Source organism: Tympanuchus pallidicinctus, unplaced genomic scaffold, assembly GCF_026119805.1.
Source record: "Tympanuchus pallidicinctus isolate F22 unplaced genomic scaffold, pur_lepc_1.0 scaffold2, whole genome shotgun sequence".
NCBI classification, from domain to species: Eukaryota; Metazoa; Chordata; class Aves; order Galliformes; family Phasianidae; genus Tympanuchus; species Tympanuchus pallidicinctus.
This window is the reverse complement of record NW_026294721.1, coordinates 13,508,285-13,533,767: the sequence shown is the minus strand read 5'-3', so window position 1 is coordinate 13,533,767 and position 25,483 is coordinate 13,508,285. Positions and strand designations below refer to the sequence as shown.

The 25,483-nt window shown below is 38.3% G+C and overlaps 1 long non-coding RNA gene across 1 annotated transcript; it reads right to left on the bottom strand.

The window, feature by feature from the left end:
- Window positions 1-7,012: 7,012 nt before the first annotated feature.
- On the bottom strand, window positions 7,013-9,372 carry LOC128080752 (uncharacterized). Its single transcript, XR_008206874.1, has 4 exons — window positions 9,233-9,372; window positions 8,789-8,850; window positions 8,635-8,705; window positions 7,013-7,305 (listed from the first exon to the last, which is right to left on the bottom strand). It is a non-coding gene; the product is annotated as an uncharacterized LOC128080752 (long non-coding RNA).
- Window positions 9,373-25,483: the final 16,111 nt, after the last annotated feature.

Sequence of the window (25,483 nt, the reverse complement as noted above, 5' to 3'; positions counted from 1 at the left end):
ATGTATGAAGTAAGACTGAAGAAACTCATTAGAATATGTTTTTCATAATTCATCTTCTAATTTTTGTCTGTTTGTTTTCATCCATTTTTTTCTTCCTGATGTGTTTCCAATTTTGGTTGCAGCTTGTTAACTTGGCCAAACATATGTGGAGAATGATCTGTATTTTCCAAAAGAAAAGAGTGTTGCTTGCCAGCAGTCCACAGTAGCTTGAGGAACATCTTGTTTGGTGAACAAAGACCAACTTTGATTACAGACTGATACACAGCTACTTCCAATTTGAATTTTCTCAACCTCCAGTAATGCCTAAGCTTCCTAACTCTACTGCTGAAACAGACAACACAGCTAGGCACCTATTTTATTTTGTTTAGCATTGAATTTCAGTTTTTCAGCTCTATTAATGTATAACTAGTAATCAACACTTCTATACTTATAATGCTTTAAATTGCAGTTTGCTTCTTCGTTATCTTCCTTTTCTAAGGAGTCATCATGTTCCTCATTTGCAGCAATGCCTTTTATTTGACATCCACTTGTAGATTTATTGTGCTGCATCTAACCTACCTGCTAGAATTGCACAAGGAAGAGGAAATGAGCTGCCTCTCTGGGCAATTATATCCTGAATCTCATGCTTCTCTACTTTTGGTATCTTCCTGAATGTGAAAAATAATCCAGTAAAAAACACTTTGGTAGTGTAATAGATGAGAAGATCAAAACCCATTTATTTATTTATTTATTTATTTATTTTTTCTGAGAGCTCCTCTTTGCCCATTCTCCTCCAATTTTTCTTGCAGTGATGTTACTTTTACATGTGGAACATGTTCCCTCTGGAGGAGAATGTCTGTGCTAATGCACAAAAGTGGTCCAAAACAATGCAGACTGTAGAACCGATCATGCAGTTTTGACTTTCTTCTGTAGATTACTACAGTAAGGAATGGTTATAAGGAACATAAGGATTTCTTTTTAATTACATGTCTCTGAAATGATAAGGTGAAAATTTAATTACTTCAGGACATTTTGCATTTTATTTTCTGTTTTCCAGACAATTCATTGTTCATCATCAATTAGGTATGTTGGTAGCTTGTTTTTGAGAATTAAAATCCAGAAATGTTCTTGGTTTGAGTGACAACAGTTGACCTGGTGATATCTGTAAAGAAAAGCACGAGGGAAGGTAGTCAAAGGAAAATATTAGCAAGTCTTTATGAAAACATTCAGGAGTGCCTTACAAAAGACAGAGAAAGGGAGTTTGGCTTGATTAGGTGCAGATGCTATGAACAAGGAACAGAAGAAAGGACTTCATTAACCTCTGGGATTATTAAAAATTTATAAGACTATGAAAAATACCAGTTCCTTTCCAGCTTAAAGAAAACCACCACCTTTCCAAAAGGAAAAATAAAGATCTAGAAACTCTGAAAGAGTAAGAGGTAGCAGCACTAAGCAAATTTTTTTTTTTGCTTTATTTCTGGTTGGGAGGGAATGAGGAGGTGAACGAACCTCACACTGGCCATAGCCTGGGTCAAACATAACAGCTTGAGCTCCAGGTTCCTCTCCTTCTTTTCACAGGAGATGTTCAATCCTATCATCACCTTGGTGACCCTCTGTCAGACTCTCTCCATATCTCCCTTGTACTGGGGGACAAGAACTGTACATAGCACTCCAGGTACAGCCTCATCAATGCTAAATAGAGCAGAATGATCACCTGTCTTGGCCTGCTGACAAGATTTTGCCTGATGCAGCCAAGAATATCATTAGCCTTAGCTGCAAAGGCACATTGCTGACTCATCTTCACTGTAAGATTTTAATGATGCTCTACTCTTTCTTAAAGCTATTTATAGAATAATTTTATGGAGGATTTTTGGTGTCTGAGTGAAGTAATAATTGTATGTTATCCTTAATGAAAATAGATAAAAGATTGTCCCTGTTAAGTTTTGTGTTCCTGAAACACACCAAAATGGATTGCTTTGAAAATGGGCACAGGGGGAACTGGCCAAAAAGAAGCATTACACAAATAAACAAACAGAGACCTGCATGAGTTTTGCATGTGAGATATGGAACTGCTTGTTGTTTCTCACATTTTGAATCCCTTTTGTAAAATATGATCACAGTATATATACTTATCCTAAGGAATTAGGAGTGTTAAATATTCATATTGCAGGGCTAAACCCATGGTAGCAGCAGCAAAGGTGAAGAAAATTCTTGCAGCCTTTCAGCAAAGTCTGAAGAACTTCCATAGCATTTGTGCAAATCACGCTGCAAATCCGTGTCTCCCAGAGTAAATGGCACTTCTTAGCACTTGGAAATTACATCTGGAAGTAGTATTTTCTCTACAGCCTAGAAAATCTAGTCTGAGCTCCTCTGGCTCTCCAGCCTCCAGAATTGCTGCTTGAATGGATATATTGTACAAAATCAGATTGATTTGGCATACAACGGGGTGCTCTCATCTCATCATACAGAAAGCCAAATGCTCCATCAAATATTTTGCCAGTTCTACTTTTTAGAAACAACACTTAACTGTGCAGTTACTACAGCCATTACAATCCATTGAAGTGCTGCAGTAAATTGCCTGTCACCTGAATGGGAAAGTTTACCTAATAGAAATAAAGACAAGTTTTATGCTACCGGCCACTGAAAGAATATATGTGCACTTACACTATAAGGAGTTTGGACTTTCTGTAAAAATTGTTGGCACCACAGTGTTACAGCCAGGGCTGCTGTTAGGAAGTAGTATTTATGGTAGCTGTCCTTCTCAAAAGACTTCTTTTAATTTCCATTTTCAAAAGGAATATTTCTAGTTTTGAATCTGAGTACTTCAGTGTAGCTGAAAGGGTCCAGTTCCTTTTAATACATCTAACTGTCCTAGGAAGCTGACATGAATCTACAGTGGTGTATTTTGATGTAAGGCCAGAGCCTGACCTTTCAGGATGTCCTATCCCCAGTGCATACTGCTTCTGCAGAAATGTTGTATGGAAAAGGGCCTAGGAGAAAGACCTCAAACTAGAACCTATTAGTCACAGGCACAAATGTTTTCTTATTGTAGGCAGATGTGTTTGATGTCCATTTATGGAAGATAGTGTTTCTTTCATTGAGAGAGGTGATTTCCAAAGCAGGCAGATAAATTCCAAGCTTCGAAGATCAAAGGCAATGAATTTGGAAAAGCCATTTCTGCTCACAGAGTAGAGGTATCACATCCTCATGGCTAGAAATGTAACAGCAGAAGATGATGCAGTGAAAGAAACCAGTTCTCTGGGTGGGTTACAGGTGGAGCACTGCGACTTTCAGATGGCAAAGGATGTGCTTGGGGAAGCAGCGGCTGCCAGCAAGAAAATGCTCACCTTCCTCCTGGGCAAGAAGGTGATTTCAAAAGCCACCAGGTTCCTGCTGTTTGTTGGTGATGTAGAAACAGCTGTAACAACCTGTCCTTAGACACTGATGGCAAGGAGATGGTATCAGGTGGGGGATGCTGCCTCCAAGTGGGATAACGACAGCCCCTGTGAAATCCCAAGGCTGGTGACAACTTGTCTCAGTTTCAGCTGGGATGGGATTCTTTTTTCTAGAGTGTCTGGTATGATGCTATGTTTTTGGTTCTAGGAGAACAATATTGTTGATAACACACTGATGTTTATAGTTGCTACTCGAAGCAGAGTTGTACAAAGCCAAGGCCATTCTCAGCAATGTGTCCAAGGAGGGGGAGGGAGTAGAATTAGGACAGCTGATTTAAACTGACCAAATAGATATTTCAAACAATATGACATCATACAGAAGGGGTTTTGGAGGAGGTAGGAGTTATCTTGCTCACTCTTCTGCTGCTCAGGGGGCTAGCTGGGCATTGACTGGGGAGTGGTGAGCAATTGCTTGTGCATCACATCTCATATACATTCATATACATATACCTGTAGCTGAGCAAGACAGATAAAACCATCATATCAGACACTCTGAAGAAAACAATTCTACCTCAGATGAAACTAAGATGCATCTAAGAATTTAACATTTTTTTATCAACAATAACCAGATTTTTAAAATGCTCACATACGTCTTTACAAAGAGAAATCAATTCCTCCAGTACTGGGAGTGCTTCTTTTGACTCAGATGTTGCAAGGATTCCTAGCAGTTCTCTTTGTTATCTCCATTGCCTTGTGGGACATGCAAAATGCTTGTGTCCCTGGAGTCCTGCAAAGTAAGAAGAGGCACAGTACCCTTTAATTTTCATGGACGAACTTGGTTGAGTCACTGGAGAAATGATCTCTATGGTATTTATAAGCAGGGACTTTGGCATTATTATTTTTTACATATAGATTATGAACTCATGTGGACTGCTAATTCCCTTGCAATTGTCAGAGTATCAAAGTGCCTTGCTTTGTGTAAGGCCAAGAAAAACTAGTCAGGTTTTATGAGCCTAACTATATGTCAGGAAGCATCATTTTTTTGTTTATATTATGGGATACTATTTTTTTTATCACGTGAGAAGAAACTTTCTACCTAATCACTGCAATAAAGCTTTTGTGAGAGTTTTGGAAAATTATTTTGTACTTGTGCTACTGAAAACTGATGCTGTATCCTGTTTATATGTTTAAAAATAAGTCCTTAAATCTTGTAAAATGCAGACAGCTTGTGGGACCTCCCTGTAGGTGCCCCTGTTTATATTGCCTAAGTTGAGCTAGTGGTTGCAAAGACCCAGCAGCCAACTTACTAATGAGCTTGTTTTGACAGGACTGCATAGCTCATTGCTTTTTAATGCACCATGTTGCTGCCTGGACCATGCAACACTTTCTGGAACTGTATAAGTGATTTGAGAGACTGCATCAAAAATGTGCAGCAAAGATCATTTGGAATCAGATTCGATGGATTTACAATCCAGTTTAAATACTCAGGGAAGAAGTGTTGTTTTCTTGCATGCTGATATCCTCTCCTGTTCAAAACTTGGAGACTCCACAGTGCACTGGGACAAATTTATCCTGGGGATAACTCTAATGAAGTGAGTGAAGTCACACCAGGGATTCATTTGGCTCATTACTAACATCTTGTCTTTTACCAGCATGCCCTGCATTTGTCACTTGACGCTGTGCTGTGGTGAAGACAGAAACGGTCAGTTTGGTTTTTAAGGATCCTCTACTTTTTACCATGGCAAACTGTTATGTTTTCTTGTTTGTTTGTTGTTTTGTTTTAACTTATTTTTAAAATCTGAACTATGTAAGTGCTGTGGGCTGAGAAGAGTTTGAATAGTAGGCAATATTGAAGCCATAATAAAGACAATTACAGTTATCAGTGAACAAATACCTCAACCAAACTTCTCCCTTTTGTGATGTTAGGTAGTTGAAATTTTGTAATGTAATACATTTTATTAATATACCTAGGGATTTATGAGCCCTCCGTCACTAGATCCTGTTCACCTTTTCCTATAACTGCCTGTTGGATTTCACAAGTGCAGCATTTATGGGGAAGACCATTTTTTCCATTATTTTCTATCTAAAATGTGAAAAGATTGATTAATATATGCAATCAGCAGTCTTAGACAATCCTGTAGAACTGATCCATTTGACCTGATTATTAATATGGCATTGTACTGTCACATAGGGATGACCTCAGGCATGCTTTGAAAAACAATTTTATTAGTTTAGCTTTTTAGTTTGCACAGTAAAATCTCCAGCATAAATACAGTAGATATGCTTATTCTTCTATCCATACAAATGCATAGAAAAAGATAGTGAAGGGAGACTGGAGAGCGTGAAGGTTTTTATTAGTGTATATATATATATATATATATAAATATAAATGAAAATCTTTATTTTTGTTGTGACTAAATTATGTACATGTGCAAACTTATGTAGATACAAACAGACACACAAATATATTTGTATGTATGCAAAAAAGCCATAGATACATCATCCTGTCAGTGGGAGTCATTTACACCCTATCGATTACATTGCATTGCCCTTAAAAATCATAGGCCATCATGTGTGTTTAAACAAAACGTTTAGTGTAGGTATATAATAATAATGTTAAGAAGACAAGAGTTAAAGTATATTTACAGGTTGTGGAGGAGATATCAACCTGCCAACATTTTGCAAAACTTTGACTTACTGCTTATGTATCTGTCAAGACAACATCAGTCTGCAGCAGCGTGGCTGAATGACACATCAAGCCCTGGGGACCAAAGCATGACATATGGAAACCTACACCTATGCAGAAAACTATGATTCTAAAGAATTTAAAATGTATCACTGAGTTTTCTTTAATTTATAAGTTAAGTAGATTATGGACATATGGAGAGATGTCTACTCTGGCATCTGAGCTCTTGTAGTGCTGCTGAGTTGTAGTGAACGTGCAGTAACTGGTTCTAAGCTGTGTAATTGCCTGACTATCACCATCTTGCATCAGACTTTTGGTGGACAGAGCAGTGCTCAGTCCTGTTGGCTGATCAGTCTTATCTCAGGGACCGATGGCAGATTATTGCAGTTGGTAAGCAGGACACAGTGAGCACCTCCTGGGATTGGACCTCTTCATTCCAAGAGCTCCAGAACCTCTTATCTATGTGTATGTGATGCACTCATCCTTCCTAGGACTTATAAGCAACACATTTCTCTACCTATTTATGTATCTAGACATACATACGCACTGTATGGACTTGCCCAACCTCCTCTGTGAGTTTTCAAGACAGGGAAGTAGCAATGTGGTCAAACAATCAGTGATCAAACTAAAATCTTGGTTTTATTTCTGGGCATCTCAGAGATGTCATCAGAGTTACTTGGATACACCTGAAAGCTGAAGTTGGCTATATTTTAATAATATCAGTAGAAAAACGCAATTAGAAGATTTCCTACACCTGCTGAGGCAGCGGGATTTAATAAGTTATTATATGATTTCAAAACCTAATTCTGATGGATGCTTGTTTTGCTAGAATAAACCTTTGTCTTTTCCATACTAAAAGAACCTGCGCTGCCTGATTTTGCTCAGGATATTTTTTGTACTTGATAACAAAAGGCTCCTTCCCCCCCTCCCCCCCCCCCCTTCCCCAACCCATGGGGCATCTTCTTTTTTCTTTATAAAGCATTTCACGTGGTTTCAGATTTGTTCTCTGTATGTTGGTTCGGATGAATTAATATTCAAAAAGAATAGGACCGTGCCTAAATATTATTCTTTTTACTTACACTGCTAGGTATTCTGCAGTGTTTTACCCCTATAAGCTTTCAGCAGTCATTGCTGGAATCAGAAACAGAATGTGGCACATTGTCTTTGGCTTAATGATGAGGCATAAATGTTTCAGTTTCAGTCCATGTTGCTTTCACCATCGTGGAATTTGGCTTTAAAAAACAACTGAAAAAAATATAACATTTCAAATTGAAGAAAGCTGACCTAAGAGAAAGTAAAATGTGTGTTATGTTGCATGGTTTTTATGATATATTCATATGCTATCTTAAGCAGTAAGTACCCTTCAACCTTGGTGGTATTTAACAGAAAAATCTTGTGACTCTTAATGAAATGCCTGATAAATATTTTCTCTGTTTTTGCTGAAAAGCTAAAAATTGGCCCCACATCCTACAATTTTTTTTTTATTTTTTTTTTCTGAAAATATTTGATGCTGGGTCAATGACGTAATTATATGATCTGTCATTCTCCTCTGAAAAAATGTATCCACATAAACCAAGGTTATTATTAAGTACACCAGGACATACAGGAATCTTTGATGTAAATATATAAAATCTTACTAAAAGGGGAAAGTAGAGGGCTGTGCTGATAATATTGCGATCCTTTCTGGTCACTGGTGCTGGGATTATTTCAACTCATTTTTGCCATGTTGAAACAAGACCCCCATTTGTAAACTTGCCATTAAAGCCTCAGCTATTCCAGGATGCCAGTGATGAACCTGGTCCTTGGAACCAACAAGCTCCATGTCAGAGTTTAAAAAACACGGAGAGATTCTACGTGGGTAAGATGGGAAGAATCCACATGTTGAGGAAGGTGAGAATTTGAAGCTATGCAAAGGGATAAAATGAACAGAGAAATGATATTCAGTGGAGGAAAGGAATATTTAGAAGGCAAATCATGAAAAACTGACTACAAAAAGTGAGTACATTTAGGGTAAGAACAGTATCTAAAGGGAAGCTGTAACTGGCTTTTCTGTAGGAGATTGAGAAGTATAAATCAAGCAGGGGAAAAAAAAACCAACACAAAAAACAGACAACTCAGAGAAGAAGTTTGATTCCTTTACTACTCTGTGATTTAACATGTAATCATTAGCAAAATCGAAAAGATCACTGATAAAAAGCATCTAGAAGACTTCCTATTCTGTAGAGATTACATTAGGATTACTTTATCAAAAATACTCTACTTCTCAGGAGGTGGATCACATCAATATGTTCCAAAGCAGACTGGCTTTCAGTGTGTTTTAATATTTCTTTTCTCCATAATATAGATTTTGCAAACAATTTTTATAAGCTTAATTGCTTACCTACAAAACTTAAAGCACTGGCAAAAATAGAGGTGCCTTTCTTGAGTTCTACATTTATTTGAATAAGCATTTTTTCTAAGAAAAAATATGAAATCTAACATGGTTTAGAAAGATGGTCTGTTATGGATGTGTTTTATGAATACTTGTCACATACTCTTTCAGCACGTTTGAATGTATGCTAAACAACACTTAACCTGCTACAGAGGGAAGAATTGAATAATGTACGTGTTTTTCATATTCACACAGCACAAAGATGTTTAGAAATCTTAAAATAAACAAACAAATCAACCAAACCCAAAAGCCATCAATATCAATAACTTCAAGGCTTGTAAAATTAGCACAACTCACTGAGAAGCTCTTCTGGACTATGGTCCTTCATCAGATGTTTCTGCAGCTTGGAATGATGCAGGCTATGGGGAAAAAAAGTAACATATTGACACATAAGCCCCCACATCTCAGCTGCTTGGATGGGGAAGGAGTAAGCACAGAAGTCTACAATTAGACAAAACTCGCTCAGAAACGTCCGTTCACAGGAACCTGATAAATACTGCAGTGATTTGCAGAATTAGCAAACAGGATAAGATTGGCAGCTTAGCATAGAATGAATTATGGTTATCTGTACAACCTCACATTTACTTCTCTCATTTTCAGAAGTACTTACAAATCAAGAGCAAGATTAAGACATCTGATTATTTTTTTTTTTTTTAAACACAAAAACCTCAGAATTAGATACAGCTGTTACTGATAGTCTAATGAATTCTCATTTATTTTTTTTAGATATAAATGACTTACCCTTAACAAAAGGCTCAAGGAATTTCATGAAAGTGTGATTTTCCAGATGTACAATATTACCAGTTTGCTTTTATATGGCCATTATGAATTTCAAAGTAAATTTAACCTTAATTATGTTGAAAGTCTCTGTAGATTTTTTAAAGTAGCTGCAAATCTTCAATGCAGAATGAAGAGCAACAAATTTCCTATTAGAGAAACATATTGTTAATTTGTTAAACAAGTCACACCTGATTGCCACTTCCACCTCATTGGTATGCTGTGAAGATGAGCCCCTTCACATTCAGTTAGGCATTGTTTCAAACAACTTGCCAACAAAGATTTTTTTCCTTGGATCTGGGAAGGCAACATTTTACACATACTCAAAAACAATAACACTTGAATGACAGTTATTTTCAATTTGGGATTTTGACAAAGACTCTTAATTGCTATTCCCAGGCAAAATCTTCATTAACAGGGAGTCTGGATTATAAATATTTATTAATTACCTAAGGGAAGAATCTATGGGAGAAAACTGTGTTTTCTAAATAATTCAACCTGCAGAAATTAGTCTGGGAGTTCCTAAGATTATTTTACATTTAAATTATATTTAAAGTACATATGAAAATCCTCCTGAAGTTAGAGTAGTTGCTACTGCTTTTTTTTTTTTTTTTTTCCCCTGTCCTTGTACTCATGAACCTGCAAATGTCAGTCCTCATGATCCATTTTTTATTTCTCTAGAGACAAGGAGACCTGATATATTGGTTGGTGTTTTGGTTTGAAAGGTGGATTATCTGTCAACTTGCATCTCTCACCATTATAGATTTTTAACATGCAAATTATGTTTCCTTGAGCTTCTACCTGTTCATTGTCAGGCTTTGCCATGAGGATATACTTGAACATGAGGAGCTGGGCAGATGGGAGACCTGCAAGAACTGATGGCTCTGGAGTTAACTCCAACAGGATTCCTGCATCTTCATTTAGGTACCAAAATCAAAAGGCTTCATCACCAACAGTGCTATAAGGTAACAACCTACTCTCGAGCCCAGGGACAGCTGGTTGCTTCCAGTGCAGCCAAAACAGCATCATTCACATGCAAAAAGCACAGAGCAAAACTAACCAAAGAGAGGAAGAAAAGCCTGATATTCTCTTTGGATTTTACTTCATCAGACCATGGCCAAAAGTAATGGATATTTATAGGGTATAATTTCTGTCTCTAGAAAAAAAAGACAGGACATAGAGAATGACATGAGTTCATTTGGGGTTGCCAGATCCTTTGCGTGTAACTCAGAGTGTGAAAGCAGTGCTGACTAAATCACACAGTTTCCAAACAGGATATTAATATTTCATTATTTTACTCTGGTACTTTGCTTGCAATTTATTTTTTTTAGTCATTGAAATTTGTACTGTAGTAGAAGATACTAATGCTTTTGATCAACCCAAATGCATGAAAGGGGTAAGATGTTCATTCAATAAGAATGAAAAAAGAAAAAAAAAAAAAAAAAAAAAAAAAAAGTATTATTGAACCAGTGAAATACCACATAAGGATTTGCAGTCCAATGAAAAAGCCACTAAAGTGTTATTGTTCATTTTGTTTTGGGGGGATGTATCATATGAATTCCTCTCTACTGCTGTCCAGCTACAGCAAAACTGTTGAGTTATGATAAAAGCAGGAAAATGGGACTAGCAGTCATGCAACTTGCTGCTTGATGTGCTATGGAATTGAATTCCAAACTGTCTCTACTGGTTAAACCACAGGTACTAAGTGAACCTGCTTATAGTTCTAGCTCAAAATATGACATTATTTAAACTTATATTCATAATAATAAGCAAATTTCTATTAGCTAAAATTGCAAGGAAAACTTGACTTTATGAATTTAATTGCGAGCCAGTGCATGCCTGAGCCTGCAGGCAGCCTAAGACACTGGCTCTGAGAGGTGCATGCTGCTATTTCTGCAGATCTGCTAGCATCAGCCCAACAAAAGCAGAAAGAGAAGAATCCAGGATGCTTAACCTATTAGTCTAGTCATAGAAAGGCTCCAAATACTGCGTAGGGGAAGGAAAGGCCATGCCACAGCTGCTCCCAGGGCTGGTAGGAAGTAATGTGACCTCCAAGTGGAAAAGGAGATTCAAAGAGTGGCAGGACTTGTAGATTGCTTTGGTTGCTTGGTAGCAACTGTGCTCTCTAGTAGAGAAAGTTTACATGACAATCCTTGCAATTTTACTCTGAGAGACTAAAATTCTGGCAGTAGATATCAGCTACTGAGCAACTATATCTGTGTTACTGTGTGTTTTAATTTTTAAGGGTTTTTTTCAGGGATTAAACATCCTTGAATAAATATGTAGCATTCTATTCAGTATGATGGATATTTTGTAATGCTGTTTATCTGTGCTGAAAATGTATTTTCAGTGGATGTGTTACTGCACCTCAGCTCAGTCAATAAGAGTAGTTGACTGCTTACTCCCTGCCATAGTTTCCATTTTGCATTTTGCATCTTGACTGAGTAGGAAAATTCTTGGTAACTTTTCAGGTTATGTGATACCTTAATGTGGGAAGAAAATGAGATTTCATGTTAGCTTCTGGTAGAGAATGAAAGGCCAAATTTTGCAGACTAATCATACAAGTAAGGAGAAACCCTGCTCTTGGATTCCATCCTGAAGCATTTGAAATTGGAGTTAAAAAATTTTGTCTGCTGTGGCCAGAAAAATACCGGGGGCACTGAAATTGCCAGGTTAGGTCCTGGGCCTCTGCTGGTACTGGGTACAAAATACGCGTGTCCTTCACATAACATTAATCCATTTTTCATGAGGTCACCTTGAAATTAGCATTTGAGCAGTAGCTTTTGCTAGATATAAATAGAAAAGTATATATTAAGGAACTGAACAATATGATTTCCAATATAATGTGTGGTTAATTCTCTTCATAATGCATGAGGATTGGAAGTAAGTAATGAAATTAAGTTTGCACTGCTTTATGAAGCTTTGGTTCAAAAATGTTAAAGGTTATTAGGACCTAGATGTTATGTTCAGAATTTCTCTTTAAGTCGTAGTTTTACTAAGGTTGAAAAGACCTCTAAGATCTAGTCCAGCCATAAACCCATCACCGCCATGCTCACTAACCATGTCTCTCAGTGACATACCTACTTTTTCCTTGAACACCTCCAAGGAAGGTGACTCCACCACCTCGCTTGGCAGCCTGTTCCAATACCTCTCTAGAAAATGAATGAGCTCTAGCCTTAGTTTTCTCCTGGTTAAGGTACATCAGGTGAATTATTGAAAGTGTGATGCTATTTGCCATTTTTGTGCTGTCTCCTCTGCTGGCTGGCATCTGCCCATGCAGTCACATCACAAAGAGACTATCCTTTGCAGTGCCATACTCTCAGTTCTGCTTTTCTGCTGTTCTCCTTAATATAAAATTTAAGTCACTAATGTTGAAAGTATATAGCTGTTCTTTCCCTATGCAAATGCAACAGCTGGAAATATAAAAGTGCAGAAGCAGTGAGGTAACAAACAATTAATGATTATGTTTTTTTCAATATTTAAAATTCTTTGCTTTCAGCAGCACAATGTTTGGAGGAACAAAAGGGATACTAAGCAAAGCCATGTTGGAAGGGTAGGGAATAGAAGGGGTAGAGAGATAAATGACAGTATGCCCAAGGGTTATGAGAGCCATCTAGCGATAAATACACTAGGAGTGAAAAAGGTCACTCTGAATAAGTGAGCACAAAAAGTAATCAAGCATTGGAAAGAGGGACATGCCACGTGTAAAGAATGAGGTACTGGAGTTAAGAGCATAAATACTGATAAGGAAAGGAAAGCCAGAGAATGAAAGCAGATTGCCCAAGAGCTTTGAAAAGTTGCATAATGAAATTGGCTTCAAGAACACTGGGACAAAGAAGTCAGTGGGGGAGAGAGCAGTGCTACTGAAATGACTGCTGTAAGGGAAGCTTGCTTTTCAGATTCTGCACAAAGCCCCCATCTGGTTTTCAGGAAAAATCTTCCCTGATATGCAGTGAGGATAGTTTGCAGAGAATATTTTTTAACGCTACAAGACTGAATCATAGACAAAGTATAGTCATCTCAACACCCACCTGGTTCAGTTTAGCAGGAGAAAACCTACTTCTAAATTTCACAGATCATCCACATGGCATATGCAGAAGATTAAATTTGGACCCCTACTGCACGTTTACTTGTCAATGCTGGGTAGTGTAAGATGCACTTAATGATGGAAAAAATCCCAGAAAAAAAATCCCCCATTTTCCTGACAGCCTTTCAGCCTTGCTTCTAGCAGCTTTTTTCCTAGGCTGTTGGAGAGCCATGGGCTTCAGGGTTTTTGTGGCTGCATGTCATGGAAAGCTTACTGGGTACAGACTCTAAAAAATAGTAGCTCTAATTTAAGTATTTAGTCAAATAGAATGAATGAATCTGAAACAAAGGATTTTGCACTCACGTAGTCCTGAATGCCAGGTAAGTCTTCATAGTACAGAATAGAGTTCTCCAGTCCTCTCCTTCTCCAGGGACAGGTGGATTGTAGATGTATATACACTGCAGCATGTTGCCCAGAGACTGGAACAGACTGCCAAGAGAAGCTGTGGATGTTCCATCCCTTGAGGTGTTCAAGGCCAGGTTGGATGGGGCCCTGGGTAGCCTGAGCTGGTGATGGCAGCCCTGCCTATGGCAGGGAGTATGGAACTGGGTGATCTATAAGGACCCTTCCAAGCTAAGCCATTCTATGAATAGTAAGAGATGTTTAGGAGAACCTTTGAGATGATGTTGTATAAACTCCACTAGTAGTTGATGAATTATACAAGAAGAGTAAAGTGGTGGTGGAAAACATTGGTGTGCAAAAGAGAAAGGTTCCCAAAATCCTGATATAAAGTTACCATCAGGCAATGAGTTTGAAATGAAAAACACCATTTGCATAGATATTAATGGAAGGATTCTACATAAGCTTTTAATTCTGGCATTTTTCAAGGCAGAGAATGCCTCAATCAATTGAAATCTTTAGGGTTTTTTGTTTGGTTGGTTGGACTTTGTTGTAAGCACTTTTTGAGTATTATTACTGCTTCCTATGAGGAAGGGAGAACTGCTACACTAAATGAGTGCTTTTACCTTTTTTTTTTTTTTTTTTTCTCTAGAATTTTCTTCTGTCCCTCTCTGTGAGAACATGACAAACTCCTTTTAGTTTGAAAGTCTCTTCTCACCTGCCTTCTTCCATAGTTAATGAGTTGTGGTTTTAATGTAACACAATCGCACTCAAATTCAGAAATTCTTTTCTTATTTCAAAGGGAAAATAAGAAAAAGAAGGAACAATCCGATACAGTTTTTTCTTTTTTTTAAATAATTGATTCCTGCTTGGAAGGAGATTGTTGCATTTCTGGCTTAAGGAAAAAAACAGCAACAAAACATCTCTCTTATATTCTAAGGCTGAAGGCCTGTTAAGAAAAAAATCAGCGTGCAGTGTACTGACCTACATAGGAAGGGATACCATGAAACTTGTTTAAGAAAGGTTCAGAATAATGTGCAGCCAGGAATACCAGAGGTTGTATGTGGTTGATTACAATGAAGCAGAAGGAACAAATGAACAAAGGAACCAAATCTCAAGAAAATCTCCGAAGTCTGTGGTTCCTTGAAGTAAGTGAATATGGATGATATAAGTGCTTTATCTAGAGTGCCTGGTGCCTTTAACTTCCTTACATTGTTACTGCTCTGGCCTAAATGTTGAGGGTGGTTTTTTTTTTACTCATGAGAGCTGTGTGGAATTATAGAGGAGATGTGTGACTCCCTCATGCAAGTGAGAATGTACTGCAGTGATGTTGGCCCCTCCATGCTGACTGGCTTTGAAAGTGAAGCTGACCCTGCCTCTGCCATCCCTACAAGCAATTGGCTATTTGACTCTAATCTCAAGGGTCCAGTGTCAGACAGAAGAGATGGATGGGCACTTTCCAGGAGGTCCCAGCATTCAGTTGCATGGTGCGTAATTCCTGATTGCTTCATTTTGAGACTGTATGTGCACATTTTCCCTCCCTGATAAGGAAATATGAATGAGACTTTGCAGGATGTACATCCCAAAATTGTATTTATGTTCTTCCTAAAGGCTCTACAGAAGATAGACCTGCCTCCACTTTGTTTAGGCTGGAAAACTTCCATCTGAAAGGGCTAATAGAAAAAAAAAAAAGAAAAAAAAAAAAGTGAATTTACATCCAAGGTTATAAGAACAGAAATATTATCTTGGCTGAGACCTTTGTCCAAATCACATGTGGTGATGTGTCACACTGGCTATGTGTCATGCACAGAAACACTTCTGTTCCCAAGTGTCAAGGAGAGATATTTGTTTTCTGTCCCTAGACTATTTTAAGAGTTCTGTTCACATTCTTTCAGCTTTAAGCAGCTTGCCTGTAGTCTGGTTAATCAGCTCTGCAATATCAATAATCAACACTGGATGATATTTCATGAATCCAAACACAGAGAGTAGCCTTGCTGACTAGGCCACACAGATGTATTTGATTCATACTGCATTCTTATCGTATGGATACTGACTGTGGATGTATGGATACTGACCATGGATATATGACATACTCTCCCCCTACAGCCATCGGGAGCTCAGTACCAGTGATGCAGCAGTCATGCTCTCTTGCTATGTATTAGGCTATATTCACATCTGTTGATCTTTCATAACTCAGAACTGCAACCTAAGTTTTGGTTGTGGTCTCTGCAGTATAAAACTTACATCTATTTTATAAATACCAATGTAGAAAAAGAAGTTGAGAGGGATACGTTGTAGTTCTGTGGACATTCACAGGAAGCATTTCCAGTCCGTGTGGAATTGCTCTCTGTTGGCTATCAGAGATATTTTATCATATTATTTAATTTCAATTTTGACATTTGCTTGCACCTACATTCTTCTCTTTATTTTATCCTTACATTCCAGTTATTACAACACTTTAACAATCTCTGCAGATCTTGTTTACTTGGCCTATGCATATTTAATAGAGGCAACTCATCTGTAGGAGAAAGTTTTTTCCATTAGCACCCTGATCTGAACCAGTTTACATCTTCCTTCTCTGTAAGAGAAGACACATGCTCTCCTTGCAACATTGCTGTCTCTGCAGCTTGTTCCTTTTGCTCCTCCCCTTCCTTTCCTTACCTATTTTCCACTGCATAGCTGCCAGTTTTTGAACCTTAGAATTTAAGTGCCATCTTTGGAGTTATGGCTGTTCTTTCTTCCTTTCCCTCCATCTGCCTCTACCCAACTCCCAGCTGCAGAGCCATACAGACATTTTGGACCTCAGATATAAAAAAATCTTTGAGGAAAAAGTTGATGGAAACATTCCAGGCTCTTTAGTTTTCAGGACTGTTTTTAAGCATTCTAGTTGAGCCTAACTTCTACCTTTCAGTGTTGATTTCCATCAGTTACGCTTTTTTTGCTTTCCACTCCTCCTCAGCATCCACAGAGTGAGTAATTCTCTCAGATGGCATATATTTGAGCAGATTTCTATTTTGTTTATGTGTGCTTTTAATTGCTGCATTATTCCCTCTCTTTTGTCAGTGCTTAGCATCATATTAAAAAAAAAAACACAAAATAATGTGGCTTTTTCTCCTTTAGGTCATGCATGTTGATATTCAGATTGCCAAACAAACTCTTCTGAAGAAAGAGTTTTCTGAAGAAAAATCACCTCCTCTCCCATTAGTCATGCCTTACTTCCTGATGCAGAAAAAGATTTGGAGGTGAGTGTACAGCTAGCTGCCACAGTTATGACTGATTCTCAAAAGAGAGCATCTCTCTTGTCTTATTGTTCTATGAAAATAAGATTCTTTTAGCTTGTTTTGCAGAGACACCAATTGGCAATGTCATTCTGCCCCTTTATGAAAAGTAAATTCAGTCACTGAAAACATAAGTCCCAGTCCTGCAAAAAGATGTCTGCGGGCAGCCGGTGCCTCTTTGCTGATCCATATTGATCAGGGATAAGGGTCTGTCTCTGTAGATAGCTTTGAAGGTTCAAGGTCTCTGTTGTGGCAACACAAGCAGTTTGCTGAGAGTCTCTATATAAAAGGAAACTGGGAGATGAAGTGGAAAATCTTGTGTCTGGCCTCCCCCCTGACAGCATGGGAGGAAGGAATGTCAACTTGGGCATTTTTCAGATTTAACTATGAATAGCTTCACTGGAGTTAATGATACATAACTAGTGTTTCTGTAGACAGCTAATCTGTTCTTCTGATCCTCCCAAGGCTCCCTGCCCCTTTTTCCCCTCTTTATTAAAAAATAAGCCCAGTCAAGGCAGAATTTTAATCTTTTGCAACCTGCAGTTTCATAAAGAGCTTGTTGGATAGGAGCAATCACAAAGTTTCAGTATCTGATGACATTGTTCTGGAGCATTTGTTATGCTTCCCACTTGTGGTTTAGCTGATAAGCACAATTCAAGGAACAAAAAAGCTTTGTTGATTGTCAACGAGCATAACAAAACCAGATTGTGCTCTGATGGTATTTTAATAGAGGTATTCTTTAAAAAAAAGTCGCAAAAATGTGCAAAAAATTTGACTGTGTTCTTTTGGATACATGTTTTCTAAACTAACTAAGTACAGTGGTAATAGCAAAAGACAGAAAATCTTTAAGATAAAATAGATCAGGCAAAAAAAAAAAAAAAAATTGTCCAATCCATCCTGTTGTCTTTGGGATGGACTATTTTTGTTTATGTATTATGATTATGACTATAAATAAACTTGACTTCATAATGTATATGATAAGGATATATCTCTCTATTTTTAATGGATATTTGATCAAAAGGATCATGCATGTGTATGTTTATACATACATGCATACAGACATGCATACATACATATTTGTAGATGTAGACAGCTAATGGCCTTAGGATTTTACTCTTGTCATATTTCAAAGATCAGCAGCTGAAAGATGAGGAATTGGAGATCTTTAGAAGGTTGCAAAATTTTTTATAATCTAATGCAGTGTAAAGAAACCTACATGGAGATGTAACAACTTCATATATCTTTAGCATTTGTATTGTGTTGGGATGCAGAGGTCACTATGGGGATTTTTTGTTATATGCTGCTAGATTCTTTATGCCAAGAGTCCTTTGGAGACACATAATACATTTGTATGTGACACTCTTTGGAGTGAACTGCTGAAAAGTGACTGAAAGAATTCTGAGATCAGATGAGATAGCAGCTTCCTCAAATCTGAATTCTAAACTCACTCTCCTCTTTCAGTTTCCCTCATCCCTTCCCTCATCCCTTCCCTTCCCTCTCATTTTTTCTAAACATTGCTGGAGAAGAGCACAGGGGAAAAAGAGATATTTATTGACTTTGTAATGGGATTAAGGAGAATTGGAAGGGAGTATCATTAACCCAAGCGATAAATGTTATATATGCAATCACTACTATCCAAACCATTGTTCATCTGGAAAGCCAATTTAAGTTAAGCCTTCTTTAATTGCTTCTCTGTGTACATTTACTCAAATCAAGGAAGGGGCAGAAATATTTATTTTCTCCTTGCCAGATTTTTGTTGTGAATATCTATTTTTCCTTTATTATAGATATTTCATATGGATATGGGCCTGAACAGAAATGTCTGCTTCAGAGTCAGAATATATCTGTATAGTGATGGAAAGAGGTGCTTAAACTGCTGTAATGGGGCTTCAGGCACAGCTGAAGATGTCTAGATGAGATTCAGGAGTTCCTAATATCATATCACAAAAGTAAACAAAAAAAACCCACACCCTGCCTTAGCACAATTGATTTGCAACTTTGTCAACAGTTCTTGATCTGCATCCATCTCTGGTGGACCAGAAAAGTTGTGCATGCATCATCCCTGCAGATGTTCAAGGCCAGGTTGGATGGGGCCCTGGGCAGCCTAATCTGATAGATGGCAACGAGCCCATGGCAAGGCAGTTGGAACTGGATTGGCTTTAATGTCCCTTCAAACTCAAGCCATTCTATGATTTTAGGATGGAAATTAGGAATTAGGATGGAAAGGACCTCAGGAAGTCTCTAGTCTAGCCTTCTCACAAAGCTGATCTGACCAGGGTTGCTCAGGGCATCATCCGTACAGGTCTTTAAATCTCCATGTCGATTTGATAGTAGATGGAGGTGGCAGCAGCTGGTGTTGAGTTGGCTTCACTATGAGAAAAACAAAGCTTATAGCATCTGTGTGTGGGTGTGGAAAAAGGGGCTTTGAGTGCATCCTAGGGTTTCAGGAGATATCAGTATAGATTCAGACATAGCCTTGGGAATCTTAATACTTAAAAGAGAAAACCTCAGCAGCAATGTTGCTTTGTATCAAAATGAAACATTATATTCCCATTTTTCTTTGGCACTGGAAAAATAAGAAATTCCTTATAAAGCTTGATACTTCTTGCCCAGGAAATACATGATTTTCTGATCATTAAAACAGGCAGTTTTACTGAAGTATGGTAAATAGATGCCACTAAGGACTTCATTGCAATTGTAGCAGTAATTCAAGCTGGCTAAATGTTTGTTCGTTTGTTTAGCAAGGAAGGAGCTTTGAGATGAACTGGGCAATGTACGTATAGAGGATTAGTTTAACATTTGGGACATTGCTGGCTGTATTTCAATATTGACCTTGAGCGCCACCTCCTCAGTAATGTATATATTAAGCCTTCAAGCGCCAACATTATTTTATTGATGAAGTAACCTTTTACTCCTGGTAGTACTGGGAAACCACTACATGTATTTCAATGGAATTTTTCTATGTGAGAAAAGAAACCATAAAAATCTCAGATTTACCAGTTTCTTTCAGATGTGAAACAGCCCAAAGACCTCTGCATAAACCACTTTTCCTTTGTCAGCACATCAGAAGGTAAATGCTCAGTGCTAAATATTGGAATGGTGTGTATGTGGAACTTCATGGCATACCTGTCAGATGTTCTGATTCATTTTTAGGACTCCGAAATATCACAGCTATAAAAGATTTAAAAGTTCAGCATAGATTCAGCCGCTGGATTCGAAGAACAGTATTCATTAACTGTTTACCTGCCCTTTGCACACCCTCCAGGCTCAGAGTGGGAACTGGCATCTTCACAATGAGCAAAGCACCAGTGTTACACTAATGAGCTGCTTGGCATATTCACCTGCATGTCACTCCACAGTAGCCATTCTCTTTCATGGTCCGCTGTGCAGAGTGAAGGCATAGGCAATCAGGCAGCTCAGGCAAATGAAAGCCCCCCCCAGGCTTCACTGAACTTGACATAGCCTGCTTCCATCCTTTCACATCTACAAGTGAATGTGTATCTACCAATGCAAAATGCTGCATCTTGCAGTTACTGCAGATTTCATTTGGGATCACTCTAATTGTTCTTTCATTTCACAATGCTTTCCATCAGCTTGAGGCATGTGGACACAGACAGGTGGTCTTTGCCTTGGAATATCTTCTTACACATGCTGACAGCAAGGCTGCAGAGCAAGTCTTTCCTGATTTCATTGTACAGATGTAAAGGCTGCTTCATGCAAGGCTTTCCTTTATACACTTGATACCCCTCTCGCTGTTGGAGCTGATCTGAAGTCTTCATAGGAGGTAAAGCTAAACAGCCCCACGAAGTGCTTTAAAAAGATGCAGATCCACTACAGCCTTTTCCTTTTCTAGGGATAGGTTTTACTGGAAACTTTTGGCAGACAGTCAAAAGATGGTGAGTACCAACAGGTTTTACGGCTGCATTTCCTTTACTGGGAGATGCTGCAGAATGTAAATTTCTCTAATGACAGCTCCTTCAACTCCTTCAAACCCTTTTCAGTTTTGTCAAGATTCCTTATTAATAGCAGAGAAGTAATCTTAGTTCTTTCAATGGCAGCAATTCTCTAGGCAACTGCTGAATTTGTAAGAATACAGATGGTGCCTGCCATTTCTTTTTTTTCCAGTACCATACTGCATTCCTCACCTGACATGTGGAACTTGTTTGCTACTGTAATGCGTCAGCTGCAGACACTTTTCTTAGAGTTAAAAGCAGTTTTGCTTGCATTTTTGTTGGCAGCATTGAATTTTGCCCACCTGCAGGCAAGATTAATTTTTTTTCCCCTTCTGAGATAGCAGAGCTCATGATGGTGATCTGATTTGAAACTTGTTGGCACTATGCCTTTTCCTCTCTGCCACTGTAGACTGATAGAGCTAAGCATCCCTCTCCTTGTAAACAGAAAAAAAGAAATAAAGAAATAAAAAAAAAGGAGCAGGCAAGCATCTAGGTAAGACTTTCATGTCATTTAGTGTTTAAATGGATGTGTTATTCTTTGGGCTGTATTTCTGGCAGGTGACAATTCTACGATTAAATAAAACCCAACTAAACAAAAACAAGCCTCTTTATTAGAGAAACTAAATTAAACTAAATACTCCAGAGCTGGGTGCACTGCAGCTCAGGCTGATCTTTTCTGCTGGTCTCTGATGTGCTATTGACTGCACTGGAAAAGCTGGAAAATGGGCAGAAACCAGAGGGTCATATGTTTGAGTTTCAAAGTGCAGGCATGCACTGGTCACAGGAAGGAGGGAAACTTCTTCCAGCAGAACTCGTGTACTTGATTGATCACATGCTGTTCATTCACTGGGGTGAATCTGTGCTGTGTTTTTCAGCAGCTCTTATTGTAGCAGCTTGTTTCAGTATTCTAGCTCTGTAATTTTAAATTATCTTTCTTGAGTATTTAAAAATTCTCAAAGAATTTGAGAATTTTAGAAACCTTAAAGATCCCATAGTCCAACCACCAACCCATCACCACCATGTCCACTAAATTGTGTCACTCACTGCCACATCTACACATTTCTTGAACACCTCCAGAGATGGTGACTCCACCACCTCCTTGGGCAGCATATCTCACCGAGTGAGGAAAGTGATTTTTCTTCCTGATCTCTGCAGGTGCCGTTGTACCTCGGATGCTCTAAAAGTAGTTGCTGATCCAGCATCCAGCATGGATGGATATGTCTGCCCTAGAATAAGATGGCATGAAGTGTTAAACAAGCATGATTTTGCCTGGTATATGTAACAGGGTGTTTCTAAGGCAGAATGAGCTTTCAATTTCAGTATGAATGCACAACTTCATCATTCCACTGACCCGAAGAGCAGCAGCTCAGAGGAAGACCCAAGCCACCTGGACACTGCTTTAATTCCAGCCTGGTGTAATCATGCTCTTGGAAACCTTTCACATCACTTACATTTTGAATTGGCTGGATCAGGATACCATCACCATTTATTTAGAAGATGCCTCCAATAGCTGCACAACTTTTGACCATTTCTAAGTGCTGACTACCTTTTTACCCTTGTACTACTTAGTAAAGTAAGTGCTCACCACGTTTTCACTAGTAAAGACACAAGGTTAAACAGAGATAATAAAAAAAAGTTCAGGAATTTTTTTTAAAATAGGGTAGTTACCCCTCCTAGAAAGATTTCTTCATGGGTTTAATCCAGAGCACACAGGAGGAAGTCTGCTTCCAGATAAAGGCAGATGGGTGCAAGCAATTCTGTCTCACTTCTGAGTGAAGATGTTGACAGGCTGATGGCTGTCCTGTGTGCAGACAGCAGCTCCCACTTGCTACGTGCATCATACATTAACACATTTTGAAAATCTGGTTCCCATTGTAAATATCAGCAGACTTCTTTCAAATACACAGTAAAAGAGAGTGGGAGGGAGGCATATTGTCCAGCTGCAGTTTAGCCAGGGATTTCCTTCATCTGCTCCGTGCACTGGCCTATTGAGATCACTTAGATAAAAAACAAAACAGACATTTTTTTTAGGCAAGTCACTTGGCTCTCAAAGTGAATTACAAGATCAGCTGTTCTGACAAGCCAAGAGGAATATTTTTAGTTCCACAGTTAGTAAACCAAATCAGCAGGACATGACTTTTTGCTTGTTCTCTGTGAAAACCAACTGTTCCCTAGTGCTGGAGGTGAAAGGGTACATTTTTGCTTTGGCACGTGGAATGACTGCATTTCAGCCACTTCACTGTTCTAGCAGTGCTCATTCTTAGAGGAAAGCTTGCTGGATAATCAGAAGTATCTGTAAAGGAAACTGGAACTGCTGGTTATTTGGCCCTTAACTGAAGTGTTTTTAGAATGTAGCAAATAATAATGATAATGAGCTCTTGAAGGTGATTTTCCTTTACATAATTCAAAAGGAATACTACAGCTTTGTGGGCTATTTGATGCTTATTTCTTAGTACTGCATCAGCAAAGGCTCTACTGAAGCCCAAGCACCCAAAGTGCAATGGCACCTGCAGAGATCAGGAAGAAAAATCACTTTCCTCACTTGGTGAGACATTGGCACAGGCTGCCCAGGGAGGTGGTGGAGTTACCATCCCTGGAGGTGTTCAAGAAATGTGTAGATGTGACAACGTGTGACATGGTTTAGTGAACATGGTGGTGATGGGTTGGTGGTTAGACTATGGGATCTTTAAGGTCTCGCTGCCCTTAATGATTCTATGATTCCCTCTTCCTTTTTGTTAAATAAAGATAAGACTGAAAAAGAAACAAAATTGCACTGAACTAAGCTACAGAACAAAAATACTGCAGTTGGTTCCTAGAAATCTATTGGCAAATAGCAGTGCCATGTAAGATTAGCAGACTCTTCTGGAAGGTGCATGGTGTGTCAAGAGATCAGTGTTTTGCAACTTGGAAAAGGAGTAAATAAAAGGAAGTTGCTAAAACTCTATGAAAGTACAAAAGGGATACAAAAAATCAAAGATAAAAAAGTTATTTACTCTTTCATACAATTTCTCTGTCTCAGTGCTTACACGACTTAACTGATTTGGAGAAGGCTTTACCTTTTGCTACAAGACAGTAGATGCTAAGAATCTAACTGGCAGCAAAAAGTGATTACCTTGATACATGGAAAACCAAGATCCTGAAGGGCTGCCAACACAGAGATAGATACATTTGATTTAGAAAACACTGGATTTCTGACAGCTCAGGGATGTACCAGGAAAAACTGTACATATGTCCTTTTCTATGGTCTTTCCTCATACGTTAATTTCACATTTTGTTCTTAATACATTTCTGATTTTCCAGTTTTGTTACCGTTAAAAGCAAATTCTATTGTTAAAGAGAGGGAGGAAAAGGTCCTGTTTGATGACTGTCAATGAGTGTGTGGAAGTCTTCTTTTCATACTCCCTTCACATCTACAGTGTGGCAAATTCAGAGGAGCAGGTGTCAATTAAATGAAGTTCTAGTGATAACAAGCAAAGCAGGAGGATGTGAGACCTTAATTCTTCCCAGAAAAGTGTCTTCTTCTGTGTGAAAAATTTCTAAAAGTTCAACATTGGAGGAAAGGCACTCATTCCATAGCCAGTCCAAAGCTTTATTTCTCATCGCTCTTTCTGTGCTTTTTTAGATCTCTGTTGCTTCCTAAAGATTTTTGGTACATTTTAGAAGGCAAATGTTAGGGTAGACCACAGTTATCATTCCATTGCCTCTGTCCTTACCGTTTTAAGTTCATTTTATTAAAGATATTTCCATTAATGTTCAGTTTCTTTTGACTTGGACTGTACACGATGATGTAATACTGCTTGCTATATGAAATGAAGGCCTGTTTTTAAATCTGAGAACTTAGTGTTAAGAATTTCCTATTGCTGCTCTACTGTAAGTTTTCAGATTGTTGTATAACGTCTGTTATTTTTATATTCAAATAAATGCAAAATATCTATTTTAATGTTAATATTTTAAATATAATTTTCTTACCCATTAATATGGTCTTTGTGATGGGTGCAGACATGGGAAATGTGGGAAGGCTCAGAGGAAACAGGGTTCCTCTTGATGCTGTTTCTTGACTTTGGCAGAAACAGAGTTAGAACATCTTTAAACTCTTTAATTTCCAGTCCTTTTGCACCATTTTAGGATCTTTTCTGGCACCAAATTGGTGCTCCGGCTTCTGCACCTACACTATTGATACCATTGTTTCATTTATCTACAATTGTTCCCTGGCTGTGCTGCAAATCCCTTTGGAGTGGCCTAAAGCAAGGCAGTCTTTTCATGTATGGCGGTAGTAGAGCTCCATGTATCCCCCTAGCCACTTTTTTTTTTGAGGGAGATGTTAAAAGAATGTATGGAAAGTATTCATAGACAAACCATGTCTGCTGTCGTGATGTTGCTTATGTACACTGGTCAGGTGCCTGGAAAGAGGCTGATGAGGAAACTATAGTATTACCATGTAGGACAGTTGCTAAATTGCTTTCCCCATTAACTAGTGACATTTGAGTTAAACTAATGAGAAGCATGTCTGCTGCAATGCAGTGTACATTCATTCTTGGAGTCTGCTTTTTCCATCTTA